The following is a 15,131-nucleotide window of genomic DNA, read 5'->3' on the forward strand; positions in this document are numbered from 1 at the left end:
TTTGCTTATTTCTTTTTTTTTTATTTTAAATTAATAAATAAAAATAAAACACAAAAACACAGCAATGTTTCAAATTTTATAAGAGTTTGAACTTTTTAGATATATTAAATAATACACTAAAAAGTATGCACTGTTATAGAAAAATAAATTTTTCAACTATTGCACTGTTACGGCAGTTGTAGAAAGTAAACTCACAAAACACACGTCTGTTCAGAACGAGAGATTGCAAAAAGTGATTCTTGATTTGGATGTAATGAACGATGTAAGCTTTTACCAAAATTATGTATACTAATTGCATCCCCTCTTTTAATTGTAAGGCCCAATCAACGTTGACCAAGTGCTCTCCTAACTCCGACAATAGGGGCCTAATGAACCTTTACCTGGAAATGTCTTGCTCTCAATGCTAATGAGCCATGACGGTAAAGAGATTTAAGTACTATTGTATCCGGGGTATGTAGTCGGATAATTGTAAATCAATAGACAATAAGTTCTTTAAATTGAAAAACATTATGAAGAAAATTAAAAGTGCCCATTCAAATATTTTTAATTTTTCTTTGAGTATATATTTCAAACTACTACTTATAAGAACTAAAAATTGATTTATTTTCAAATTTTGTAGTATAATTAAACATCAAAAGCATTAAATTATAATATATAGATTAAAATATTTATACATATACTTTTGAATACATGTGTATTTATAAATGCCAAAATAAATGTGTGCTGTATTTTTTGGTTTGGAAAAAGAGTTTTATTTTTAAAATTTTTACATTCGTATATAAATAAGTAATAAAGCCCTTAATTAAAAAACTTAATCTATAATATTTTCAGTGTGAATTGACATCAATGATGTGCTTATCAACTTATTATAATTGAAAAAATATAAAATTTTTCTTAGATATTATTAGTTTTCTCTTAACGTAATTAATTAAATTATTAAATTTGGTAATTTGGATATTTAGTGCAATGGAAAAATTTTAAATGATAAAAAAATCATAGCTACATTAAAATGTGTGCTGTATATTGTATATATATATATATATATTAGGGTGATTCAAAAAAACTTTTTAATTTTTCTTTTTAACTCTTACTCTCTCAAATGTTTCTATTTGATATAGAAAAAATACTCACCAAAGATGAGCCCTATAGCTCAACTCTAAGGGAACGCTATTTTTATTTTAGTTTCCTATTTAATTAACATGGGAAAAATTCTTTTTTGTTTTAATAGAATTTACCCATAATTTACGCAATTTTTTGCAAAAAACGATTTTATATTCTTAAAGAAGAGTCTTTGAGCTTTACAAAACTCTAAGACAAAGTATGATTATCTCAACAAAAAAACTAGTTACAGCCATTTAAAAATGACTAAATTTCGAAATATAAAGAAATAGTTGGCAATTGGGTGTCTGTATGCAATGGTGTCTGTATGTCTGTCTGTCTGTATGTGTGTGTGTGTGTGTGTGTGCGTGTGTGTGTGTGTGTGTGTGTGTGTGTGTGTGTGTGTGTGTGTGTGTGTTTGGATGTATGTAAACCTCTCATAACTTTTGAACGGCTTGATCGATTTGATCGCGGCGGGTGCCATTCGAAAGGGCTTGACCAAACTGAGATTTTGAATATACTTTGGAACGATTCGTACCAGTAGATTTTGAAAAATCGCAAAAAAAACTACAAAAAAAAATTTTTTCAAAAGTGGTTTTTTTGGAATAACTTTTAAACGGCTTCACCGATCAATTCCAAAAACTAATCAGCTCTTAAAATTAAAAAAATACGTCGATCACCACCAGTCCGGTCAAAATCGGTTGATTCGTTCGTGAGATCGTTGACGAAAGAAAACCGAAGAAAGTGTTTTTTCAGAATTACTCCGAAATTTTTTGCTCTATCAATTTAAACTTGAAGATTCTTCATGTAACTCAAAAAACTGCGTCGAATGCCACCAACCGCGTGAAAATCGGTTCATTCATTCAAAAGTTACTGCGATTTGAAAAATTTTTTTTTTCAAAAATTTTTAAATTCAAAAAATAGTGTTTTATCAAATTTCTATCAAACTTTTGAGCTCAAAGAGCTCAAAAGCATACAAAAGCTATTTTTTGAGCTCGGAGATTTCAAGCGTTTAGGTATAGAATTGGCGGGAAGTTGTAGGGATGGCCTTCAGGGTCAACCGTTTTCTTAATTTTTTTTTTTGTAATATCTTGAACGCTATTGTAGATACAGAAATGGCCTTGTTGATCTTGGGCCTTGTTTGTTTGAAAGGGGACACTTAGGGTTATTGAAAAAAAATATTTTGAAAAAAAATTTTCAAAAATTCCAAATTTGTCAAATTTTGAATTTTTAGAAATCGTTCAAAATGACGATCGTAGTTAAAATTTTAGCTCAATTTTTTTTTTATAATAAATTGTTCTCATCCTAAAAGATTCTGAAATTTTTAGATGGGTGTTTTTTTTTTCAAAAATATCAATTTTTAAATTTCAAAAAAAAATTTTTTTTTCGTTTTTTGCAACTTTTAATAAGGTTAAGTTATGCAGATACATAGTATTGTAATTTCGAGGATTAAAAATTGAATGCATCACGTGGAAATATTAAATAATAAATTAATTTCAACTTTTTTTTATTTTCCATGCGTTAAGGATGACCCTAAGATCATGTCCAAAAAATAAAATAAAGTTGAAACTAATTTATTATTCAATATTTCCACGTGATACATTTAATTTTTAATCCTCGAAATTACAATACTATGTATCTGCATAACTTTACCTTATTTGAAAGTTGCCAAAAACGAAAAAAAAATTATTTTTTCGAAACTTAAAAATTGATATTTAAAAAAAAAAAACACCCTTCGAAAAATTTTAGAATCTTTTAAGATGAGTACAATGTATTATACAAAAAAATTGAGCTAAAATTTTAACTTCGATCGTCATTTTGAACGATTTCCAAAAATTCAAAGACAAATTTGGCATTTTTGAAAATTTTTTTCCAAAATATTTTTTTTCAATAACCCTGTGTCCCCTTTTAAACAAACAATAGGCCATTCCTGTATCTACAATAGCGTTCGAAATATTACAAACAAAAAATTAAATAACTGAAAAATAGTATATTACACACCTAGGGAAGTAAAGTAAGAAATGTCTCAGATCACATGTTTGTCATTACATGTGATCTGAGACATTTCTTACTTTACTTCCCTAGGTGTGTAATATACTATTTTCTAACTTTTCTTACAGTAATTTTTATCGTCATTGTGCATCGTAATAAATTTTTTTTCACATCTACGATTACTTTTTCTAAATTACTTTTTTTCTTCAATTGCGACTGAAAACGAGAAAAATCAGCATATTTAAGTCCTTAAAATCATAACGGTTTCTTAAGTACCACATTTTGCCCCCCCCCCCTCCCCGATATATATATATATGTGTGTGTCTATAGACACATATCAACTGACATCTATGCTTATACAGATGAAAGCATATATTGAAACATACAATTGCGTTCATTAATTCGAAAATTCTAAACTCTGAAATTTAAAAATCATAATTTTTTTCATTTGTAAAATAAGCTAAATGTAAAACAAAAAATTTTTTAAATGTTAGTATTTAACAAGGATTCCTATCTAACAAATAAATTTCTGTTACAACAAGAAATAAGGCTATCTGGCAAAAAAGTTTTTAAAAAATTTCCCTAATTTGTAAACAATGAATTTAAAAATCTCGTTATAATAAGTAATTTTTGTTACTATTAGCTCATTGTACTTGTAGCCGTAGCGCCTAATACCTGTCTCGTTCAAATGCACTTACTAACCCAAATGGTCACTATCAATGTAAGGTACTTAAGAAACAAATATTTTCAATACAACAGTTTATGAGGTGATTTACAACGTGATTTACAAATGAGGTATTTTACAACGTCCTTTTTAATGAAATAACAATAATCTATTATATTCATTATCAAGGATAAGTATAAATTTAAATGACAGGTACAAAGGAAAGTCCCAGTTCATAGAAAAAGAACAGATGTCTGTCGACACTATTGTTACTATACAATTACCATGTAAAGTACACTGATAGAAGGATTGATTTGTATTAAATAATATTTATTAATAGTTAACAAATCATTTATTAGAGGCCATTTTTTAGTGTTAAACAAATATTTCTTAGTATTTAAAATGATTTAATTGTATTTAATAAATCTGATTTTCATTTATTAAATATTAATAAATCTTTTTAAATACTAACAAATATTTGTTAAGGACTAACAAATGGCTTCTAATAAATGATTTGTTAAATATTAACAAATCTTTTTAACTATAAATAAATCCTTCTATCAGTGTATTAACTCGGTCGTTTAGTTTTGATTTTGAACTGTCATTGGCGCCCGGCTCTACCGAGCCTATAGATACTTTTGTCCAAGAAACCTTTTTTTACTCTAAAAAAATTTTTCAAAATCATGTTCTTAGTCTAAAATTTTATCTTCAATCAAGTTAATTTTTTTTAATCAGTAAATAAAAAAATTAGGAAAACGGTTGACTCTGAAGGCCATCTCTGCAACTTCCAGCTAATTCCATACTTAGGCGCTTAAAATTGCACCAATGACGTTTTTGAGCTCTTCGAGCTCAAAAATACAATTTATGAGTTATTTTGAGCTCTCCGAGCTCAAAGAGTTTGCTTTCCTATGCTTTTGAGCTCTTCGAGCTCAAAAGTCTGATAGAGATTTGATAAAACATTATTTTTTGAATTTTTAAACCGCAATAACTTTTGAATGAATAAACCGATTTTCACGCAATTAGCAGCATTCGACGCAGTTTTTCAAGTTTTACAAAGAATCTCAAATTTTAAATTGATCGCGCTAGGAATTTCGGAGTTATTCCGAAAAAACACTTTTTTGGTTGTCTTTTGTTCACGATGTCTCTCGAACGGATCAACTGATTTTGACCGGACTGGTGGCGATCGACGTAGTTTTTTGAAATTAAGAGCTAATTAGTTTTTGGAGTTGAACCATCAAAAGTCGTTTAAAAGTTATTCCAAAAAAACCACATTTGAAAAAAATTTTTTTTTTCAGTTTTTTGAAAATTTCTCAAAATCTATCGATCTGAATCGGTCCAAATAGTTTTCAAAATCTCAGTTTGGTCAAGCCCTTTCGAATGGCACCAACCGCGATGAAATCGGCCAAGCCGTTCGAAAGTTATAAGCGGTTCACATACTTTCACACACACACACACACACACACACACACACACACACACACACACACACACACACACACCGTGACAACCTCGCGGGGATAGTCAGGGAAGCTTCCTGTGACCTTCAAACGTCGAGATCTGATGAAAACTCGATTTTCGCAAAACGGGGTGAAAACAATAACTTCCCGATTTTTGAAAATCGATTTCCTTAGCGGGAAGTTAAAAACCATAAATTTCTTTAATCATGAAAATTTCATATGAATATCGTTAAATTAATCAAAACAAAATTCCTCAACACAATTATTTAGACAATATATATTCTTATTTGTAATATCAATAATCAAGTTATTTCTTGGGACAAATAAACGTATCGGCAAAATGTAGTATCATAAAGAGTATGTGTGTCTATCATTATCGACTACAGAAGGTAGTGAATGTGGATACATATGTAGAGATAGATAGATATACCCTAAGATCAATTGACGCCGACATGCTCGATTGTGTTTTATTAACGATAGAGACAAGTATGGCGCAAACAGTATGTATTTTTTTCCTGTAAAACCGCTTTTTTTAGATTCCTATCGAACACTAGCGGAGATAACGTTTTCTTTGTGTCTGTCTATACGATAAAATAGGACAAAGAACTCAAGTGCGGATCTCATCAGTCGCTTTTTATTTTTAGTTAGTGTAAGTATTGTTTTATTTATATTTATTTATTTATTGATCAATCGACAGAAATAACGAGCCAATTACTGGATCTGACACATCGTTTAATATTGTTTATTAAGCTCGTATATCATTTCTCATTTTTGCTGCACTTTTTTTCTATATGTATATACACAACAAAAATCGGATAGATGTATAGTAACATTTGATATAAATAAAAATGATATGGAGCATTAGAAAAACTTGATTAAAAATCACATAACGTTACCATTATATGCTTACGAGTTTTTATTATCTCTTTTGAATTTCAGACAAGGCAGGTCGTAATTTTGTGAATCTAACACGCTAAAAATTCCAATGATACCCAAGACTTTACGATCGGACACGATACTAAAATGTAATACGTGTGAATATAAAATTGCTCTATATTCCATTTATTATAGATGACAATATAACACATAATACATTTTATTTTCTTCAACATACATGCGATATATGTACTTAATAATAATAAATATATTTATTCAACAGTCACAGCAAAAATAAACTCTTTATTACAGAATCCGGAGATGGAGTTTTTAGATTCAAGGGATATATTTTGTATTTATAATATGTGTTGTACTTATTTCTAAAAAAATTATCGTAAATTACTTAAAATTTCAGTAAATTATTTAAAGAATATAACAGTAAAATTTCACAATAAGTATGAAAAAATTTTTTCAAAAAAAAAAGTAATTTCTAAGAATTTGATCATCTTAAATTGGTCAAAAAAAATTTTTTTTGGTTTAAATAAATTTTTAATCAGCCATTTAAAAAATTTCTCGCAATTAAATTAGTCAAAATCTCAGTTTAAATTTTAATAAAAAGAGCCGTAAACTGTAGCAACATTGCAACGATGTTTAGTAAAGAATTTAAGAAAAAAATCTTGTAAAAGTTAGGGCTGATGTCTCTGTTATCCTCCAGGTTTTCATACCCATGAAACGTTTCTTTTTTCTCATATTAGTTAAAGAATACAGAGTATTATATACAGAGTAACATCTTACACTGACGTCGGTTGATTTTTTCCAACCCTCATCTTCTTCTTCTTCTACTCTATACACAGGCAAGCCGCTAGGTCGTTACGACGCTCCGTCTTTACAAATTTTATATCATTTTTATGAGGCATAAAGTCGTCGAGAAGCCGACACTGCACGAGAAGAAAAAAGGAGCGAAGCAACACAACGAGCTCGAATCTGGAATATGAGGGCCGCTGGGGGTGGAGGGTGGATGATGAAAAAATGAGAGCTGAAGGCTGAGGGAAGAAGACTTCAGAGAGAGAGAAAAAGTTGGCAGACAAAGAGACCTTGTATATAGGACTTGTTCTGCGCTCCAAAGTCACGTGCTGGGCGGAGCGGATTTTCATCCCTTCAGTGTTACCTTCCAAGGGTATGGAATGTATACACATATATACAATCTGTATTCTGTACTCTATAAGAGGGTGGAAAAACTAAATAGGGGTGGGGTGAAGTGTAAAAACACTAACTTTTATACACACAATATGTGGATTTTATTTCAAAGGATCCTCGATATCGATATATATAATTCTGTGTATCTAACACTGAGACTGTTTTTGTTTGATTAAATACTTCTTTCTCAATCTTTTATTTACAGACATTTGTATGTGTGAGGCTTACTGTTTGATACAGAATTGAATTTTTCATGATTGGAGGAAAATGTTATCTGGTAATTGTATTGTTTGGAATTTTCGTTAAATTTGATCCACAAAAAACAACAAAGATGTTGACTGCTAAGAAAAATATTCAAGGTTAATTTTTTATCAGTTTGAGAACAATAATAAAGATTAAATTCTAAATCAATTAAACACTCTTAATTATTCTTTACTCACAATCTTGGAAATACACAAGCTGACAATAAGCTTCATGTTGGTCTGTCAACTGTGTAATATTTTGTTGTATTGTAAAAACTTGAAAGAAGTTAACTTATTTTTATTATTGAGGGGTTTTAGTAGTTGATCGAAAAATTTCTAACGACTGATATGTTTTTCATAATATTAAGGTACGCACACTGATAAAAAAATTAAGTTTATTGAAGAAAAAAAAATCTTTAACCAAAAATATCATTTTAAAAAGTTTAGTCATTTTTAATTAAACAAAAAAATTCTTGAATCAAAAAAAATTTCTGAGTTCAAAAATTTTTCTACTGAGTTCAAAGTAAATAAGTTCTTTAAGATGATTTTCTTGGTTCGAAATTTTTATCGTGAATTAAGTCAATTTGTTCATCAGTACAATAATTATTTTTATAGCTAAGATAAAATTTTCTATATTTATAAGGCATCCTCGGAGGTAAAAATTTTTTTTAATAGTATTTATAACTATTATCAAAATGTAATTAAAAGAAAAGTTCTTTGAATTAAAGCTAGACAACATATTACACAATTACTTATTTCTTTAGCGTTTAATATTGATAAGCTCTCTGTTTAAATGTCAGATTACTTTTAAGTGTTTGTTGTCGTAATAATTTTAGACATAATGCAAGTAATACATATTTTGTATCGATACTTAGTCTTAGAGAAGTCTGAGAAAACAGCTACTCGAATTTATTCGCAGTTTAACCTGTAATCCTGTTTAAGATGGAAAAGTGGGTGAAAACTTAGCGTGTTTCTTAGTAGACTTGTGGCGATGGTGATGGCTTAGCAGTATTAAACTTAACGATGTTAACGAGTCTTTGATTCTTTGAGATTTATTTGTATTACTTTAACACGCTTCACGTCTAAATACTCCAATATTTATATAAAAGTTAATCTCGCAACATCAGCCACAATAAAAAAAATAAATTTACACACACAAGTATTATTTTTTATCTCGAGATATTTTAAATTCAAAATATTTTTAGATTTTGATAAATGAACCCTTGAAACTATTCCCGTTACGTGTCTTGCTTGGTCTCAGCCGCCTTGATTCCACTCCATCAATTTTCAATCACGAAGATTAACTTTTTCCTATTCCGCGACTCCTCTTCAGGTAGTATTACATTTCGTGACAGTGTGCGCCTGCCAAAAACAGGGGTAGTCTTTTTTTTGATCCCAAGAAAAAATATATCCTACAATCATATTTTTTACTCGCACGAGCTCTAAATTATCGTTTTTCTTCTTGCGAAAAACAACTTACGTTTGAAAAAAAATTTTTCTCATTTTATTTTTATTTTTTACTTTGAAAAATAAATGTTATTAATATACACAATGTTTTTTTTTTTTCTTTTTTCAAAGAATTATGTTCGCTCGACGTGTTTTAATTTTTTTTAACACAAGAGATAAATTGGAGACAGAATAATTTTATTAAGCTGTTTTTTCGCATAAAAATTATCACTGTGATTCCAAATGATATTAATCGTCGTTATTACTTGCTCGTAGCTAGAAATCGCCCGATAATATTAATAGAATATTAAACAAAATTAATAAATCCGATAAAAATGAAAAATAATCGAAAGTTGTTGACAAAATTAGCAGATAACTCCTATCCGCAGTACAGTAGCTATATATATATATATATATATATATATATATATATATATATATATAGATAAATACTATCAAGTACAGATCCGTGTGTTATAATTTCGTGTGAGTATTATGTGTTTAGGTGTGTGTTAGTGACGTCACCGCCAATGGAGTCGCGGCTTCGGGGCGGCGCCTTTGACTCAGCCAACATGGCAGCTCGCGACGCCGCCGTCCACCCCGCGAAGCTCGATCACTTACTACTTATATTATATTATTTTCTTCGCTGGACTGCTCCTACCTCATATAAACAACATCCGTTGCATTTTTACATTTTTCTTGTCGCATGTCGCAACCAGTTCTTTAACTCAACATATATTTTCACTTATGATTTATAGTGTATGCATTTTCTTACCATTAATCATTCGCTTACTTCCGTAGCAGAATTTTCTTCAGCACACAAAATAAAATGCAATGTTTATTTTCTTAAGTGTCTCTTACTTTGAAAGGATGAATTTTAGATAAAAATGTTTTGAATAATTTTTAAACAGTAAATAAATTTTCTTAACTAGAGGAAATATTTATCAAGACAATTATTTTAGGCGAAATCAAATACTTCGACTTGAAGAAAAATTTTACTTGAGTCAAAACTATTTTGATCATCTTTATTAATTTTCTTGACTCAGGGAAATTTTTTTGTGAAGTTTGCATGTATAAATATATTTTGTATGACAATAAATTTGTTTGAGTTGGTAAATAGGCCTAGCATAACTTATTAGGTCGGGCTTAGTACGATATTGCAAATTATTTCCCCACCGTCGTTCTCAGCTTACAATGTTGGGATTTCCTCAGAGTAGTAACTAACTCTCTTATCGATTTAAAATTTTACATTTTTATTTTTGTAATATACTCAGTCTTTATTTTTCAATTATATTCAGTTTATAAGGTGGAAAATTCAAAATTCATAAAAAATAAAATATTAAAATGGAAAATTCGTCAATAAATTTACAAATCAGAGATTTACATTTTAATTAAAAATTATTAACACTATAATTTATTACTTCTCTTTTATCTTCAAAAGAAGATAAAAATAGTTTTCTAAATACAAAATCAATTTCACATAAATTAGTACCGTAAAAAATCGACTCTAGCACGTGTTTGACTTTACCCGAATCATTAATAAGCTTTCTTTATGATATTGTAGGCTTTTGACATTAAAATGTAATCTAATGGAGGATTATTGAAAGTAAAATTAGTAAAAAAGATTTAGTTGAAATGAATCACCGGAAAATCGTGAGACAACTGTGGAACACTACTCAAGTCTTGAAAAAATACAAATGACAGCACCAGTGTCTTTAATAAATTCAAGAAACATGGGAATATACTTCACAACTCAGGTATGAAACATTTTTTCCGTTACTGATTATGATTATTAATTAACAGAAAAAATACTCATCATCAAAATGTACAAAATAAATAAAGTGAAAAATTTTGATAAAAATAATAAAATTATTCAGCACATGACACCTGATTAATCATCATGAACTTAAAATTTTAAAGAAGCAGAAGAAAGTTTGTCTGCATTGAGGACAGTTGAGGTCTACAGCAGACTACCCCCGGGCAGGAGCAACGAGCCGACGAAGATAAGTGAGTTTTACAAAGACAAAGTAAGAGAAGACGATGAAGATTTTATGAAGGTGTGAAATGAGCCACGTGCTCGGCACCGTAATATATCACAGCCCCTTCTCACTTTGTGGGCTCTTTTACAAAAGACTGCGACCGCCGCATATCAGAAACTGTTCTATGCAAAGAATTACGGGGTGAAGAGCACTCATATACATATATACATATATAACAGGGGATAGTCTATGAATATTCTCGCGCCTGCCATGGCAATAGAATGATGAACGACGACCTCGCCTCTCTACCCACTATTATACCCTCCACGGTATACCTCATGTCAGATAACTTCAGCTTCATTGCTGAAATAATATTTCCCCATTTACTATGCCACCTCTTACTCTGTACACGTATAATATATTTTTATATTTTGACACGCCTCAATTCATCGTTTAACCATGCGAAACTTAACATCGGTTTCTTAAACTATTACGGAGTCGTTATCATCATCCTTGTCATAAACTTACTTTCCTTTATATATTACATTTTATGTATACATATACATCCTATCATGATACAGTAATTCATCATAATTAAGCTTATACGAATAAGTTTATTCATGAAGCTTTTTCAATTCAACTTTATTTCATCATAATTTACTGATATTTTGTTATCATTATTTTTATTGATAAAAGAAAAATATATTGTTTGAATTATTCAGCTTAATCTCAATCAAAGTGCATTATATCTGTAATAGTGATTTGAAAAAAAATTCAAATGACGATTTAATCAAAAGACTTGAAATTAAAAAATATCTTTCTTTTCAATTAAAGTTTATATCAATTTTTTCAGATGTAATTATCATTTCTTAGCTTTTAATAACTCTAACTCTGTTAATTTTAATAATAGCAAAAACAATTAAGAAATCAATTTGAAGAATAATTTGTTTCTTTACAACTTTTAATGAATATTTTTCACTCTAGCTCTTATCTCTTTTGCTCAATAAAAAAAAAAAAACACTGTTTTATAATTTCCATCCCTTCTTGAGGATTAAAAAAAAAAATAACATCCATGTATCATTTCTAAATACTCTAAAGTAACATATCAAAAAATTGGGAGTACTGACCAACTTTTTGATTTTAAGGTTAATTTTCTTGGACCATAATTTGGGAATGTGGAATTCTATTAAAAATTCATTGAATTAAAAATTAAATTTCATTTTATGTTTACTATAATGGTAATTATTATTGACTTCTTACCCCAATTTTTCCGTGTTGATTTACCTTGTAACAAAAGATAATTTGAAATAAAATAAAACATAAAATGATTAAACAAATGTAATCTATATTGCCCAAGTTATCTAAACAATCTTGATATCTCTGGAAAATTCACAAATTTAACTGCGCTGTAAAATATATTTTTTTAAAAATAATAAATTTTCTCATTTATTATCACTATTATTATTACACAAATAGTAAATGCGATTAAGTAAAGTTTGTCTAAAAAATCCAAAGTTTGCTGAAGACTTTTAGCAAAAGCAATTACATTACCGCAATAATGCGTTCAAATAAGTGAATAAACAAGTGTAATGAGAATAAGTTTGTAAAGAAATGCAGGTAATATGGTATAAGTTTAAGTTTATGATAACTAATAGGAGTGATGGGTAATAAAATGTTATCTTTTCAAAGAAAAAATTCTCACAGACGTGAATAAACGACACTTTATAAATACAACACAGAGTAAATTAAAAAGCTATGTAGCGTTTTATCAAATTTTTTTTCAATATATAAACTAACTATTAACAATCCCGTGTACCTATTTCTACCAGATTTTTAGATAAATGCATGGCAATTTAATTGCAAGTTTAAATTGTCATAACCGACAATTGAGAATGGAACCCACCCTTATTTCCGTCGCGATTCAAGCCAGACATTGCAGTTTTATAGTCATATTATTTCAGTTACCCTCTCTCAAACTTTCATACTCTCGAAAAAATATATAACAACAATTATATATCTATACACGGTACCCTAAATTTGTGCCTCATGGAGCACATAATCTTTGATAACGAACGGCTGGGACATGAAAAAAAGTGAGAGCGAAGAGCTAGCGAATAGTGTGTAGTGTGCCACTCAGATATAATATGTGAGTCTAGTCTGAGCTTCGGTATCAGAGTACTCCATTGGTATACGTTATTATTCGATTCACGTGTCTACTATACACCATCATTCTTCTGTCATAATTGTTGTATATGTGCTACACAACTCTCTATGATATTATATTATATTATATGATAAAGGATATTCCCAGCCAAAAAATCTCATGCCTGTACGAGCAAGCAGTTGAGCATGAGATATTTACGTCACTGATCCGAAAATTATTCTATCTATACTGTCAATCAATTGTCATAATATTTTATTTATTTGTCATCCATTTTTTTAATTTATTTCGTGGTATAAATTTAAAAAAAAAATTGGAAAATTTATCGCTTTTTACAATTTTTTTTATTGTGAAAAAATTAAATTTGATAATTAAATATGAACTAACTTCTTGGTGAATTTTTTTCGGTTCAATTAAAAAAAAAAAGCGCCGTGTTAAAATAGAGCTTTATCTAAAAAGCTCCGAGCTTAACGAGCGAATAGTCTTTGAGCAGTCACTGGAAGTGGTTTTCATTATCATCCTCAAACGCTACCAAAATCAGAATCTACCCTTCAGACAGTAGCTTTTCTGGCTTATGTTTTAATTTTTTCCACACAATACCCACCACCAGCACCACCAGTCGGCTGACTGACACTCGAGTGTTTGTGCAGCTTTTGTAGATTGAATTAAAAATAAACTTCCGGATGTGAACTTAGAATTAAATTATACATTAAAAAATAATATGTTTTTTAGAAAGCTTGAATTGAGATCATTTTTTATTTGATTATTAAATTATTATTAAAATATTAACAGCTCAAAAAATTAATAAAAATTTCACAAAATTTTTTTAATAAACGATAATCTCTAAGGATGAAAAGTTATTTAAAAATAATGATTTATAGGATAAAATATTACCAAGAAATGTTTAGAATTTAATAATTTTGAGATAACCACGGTGAGCGCGAATAAAATACAAGTATTAGAGGTTTTTTTATGAAAGATAGTTAAAATAATCTTACAAGCAACTTTTAGTAATAAATTATTGAGTTGACATTTATATTTTTCGAGAGTTTGTTAAAAAATAATGAGTTTGTTGGTGTATACAGTTAGGTGTAAAAATAAAAATAGAAAAATAGGATGGGATTATGATCTTTAAGAAATATTGACGGGATTACGTTTTTTCAGTGAATACGTATAAATGTAGAGTAAGATACTGGGGTGTTATTTTAAGTAATCTCAAAATTGGAATGGGAATGGGAATGAGAATGCTTGTTTAGTTATTTTGTTATTTTATATATATACATCGCTACGGATGTTCCAGGTTAACTTGAGCCCAGGAAACAGTAGGACAGATTTCCTAGTGAAGTGTATATATAAGTGTAAGTGTGTATATCGAAGGCCCTCAAGGTAATCCCTTGTTCTCATTGAAGGGCTGGATTTTGATCCTTCAAACTTCTGCTACGGCACGCTTTCAAACATTTCACGTCACGATCATATATTTACTTTATTATTATGTTTTTTTAGTCTAGTGTTTGCTCTAATTAGACATTATTATTTTTAATCTTTCGCGTGGGCTCTGATGCAGTAAAAAAAATTTTTTTCAGGTTCACGAATGAAATTGTTAAATAAATAAAAGTAAGTCCTGCAGAAAATGACCAAATATGAATGTCGTATACGGAAGACAGCATAATAAAAAGAAGAAAAAGAAAAAAGAGTGAATCTACCCCAAGAGACTGACGGCGTGCTGCTCGGCGCTGATAAATATAACGTAACAAGTTCAGTAGAATAGCAACTTCATCCCGAAAGGATCAACGCGTCTTTCCAACTACTCGGTTCTATTTTCCTCTCTTCTTTTTTCTCGTACGTCTTTTCTCTTCCGTCTCTTTATACAGACTGCACACTACTGCTACCGCTACTATTTATACTCTTCTCTGTCTCTATGTCTCTTTTCATTTATTTGTTTTGACTGTTATTTTTTATTTTTATCCTACCTGGGTGTCCTTTACTGATTTTTTCGATGCAATCCAACGAGTGTATGGT

This window comes from Cotesia glomerata, linkage group LG1 (genome assembly GCF_020080835.1).
Source record: "Cotesia glomerata isolate CgM1 linkage group LG1, MPM_Cglom_v2.3, whole genome shotgun sequence".
NCBI classification, from domain to species: domain Eukaryota; kingdom Metazoa; phylum Arthropoda; class Insecta; order Hymenoptera; family Braconidae; genus Cotesia; species Cotesia glomerata.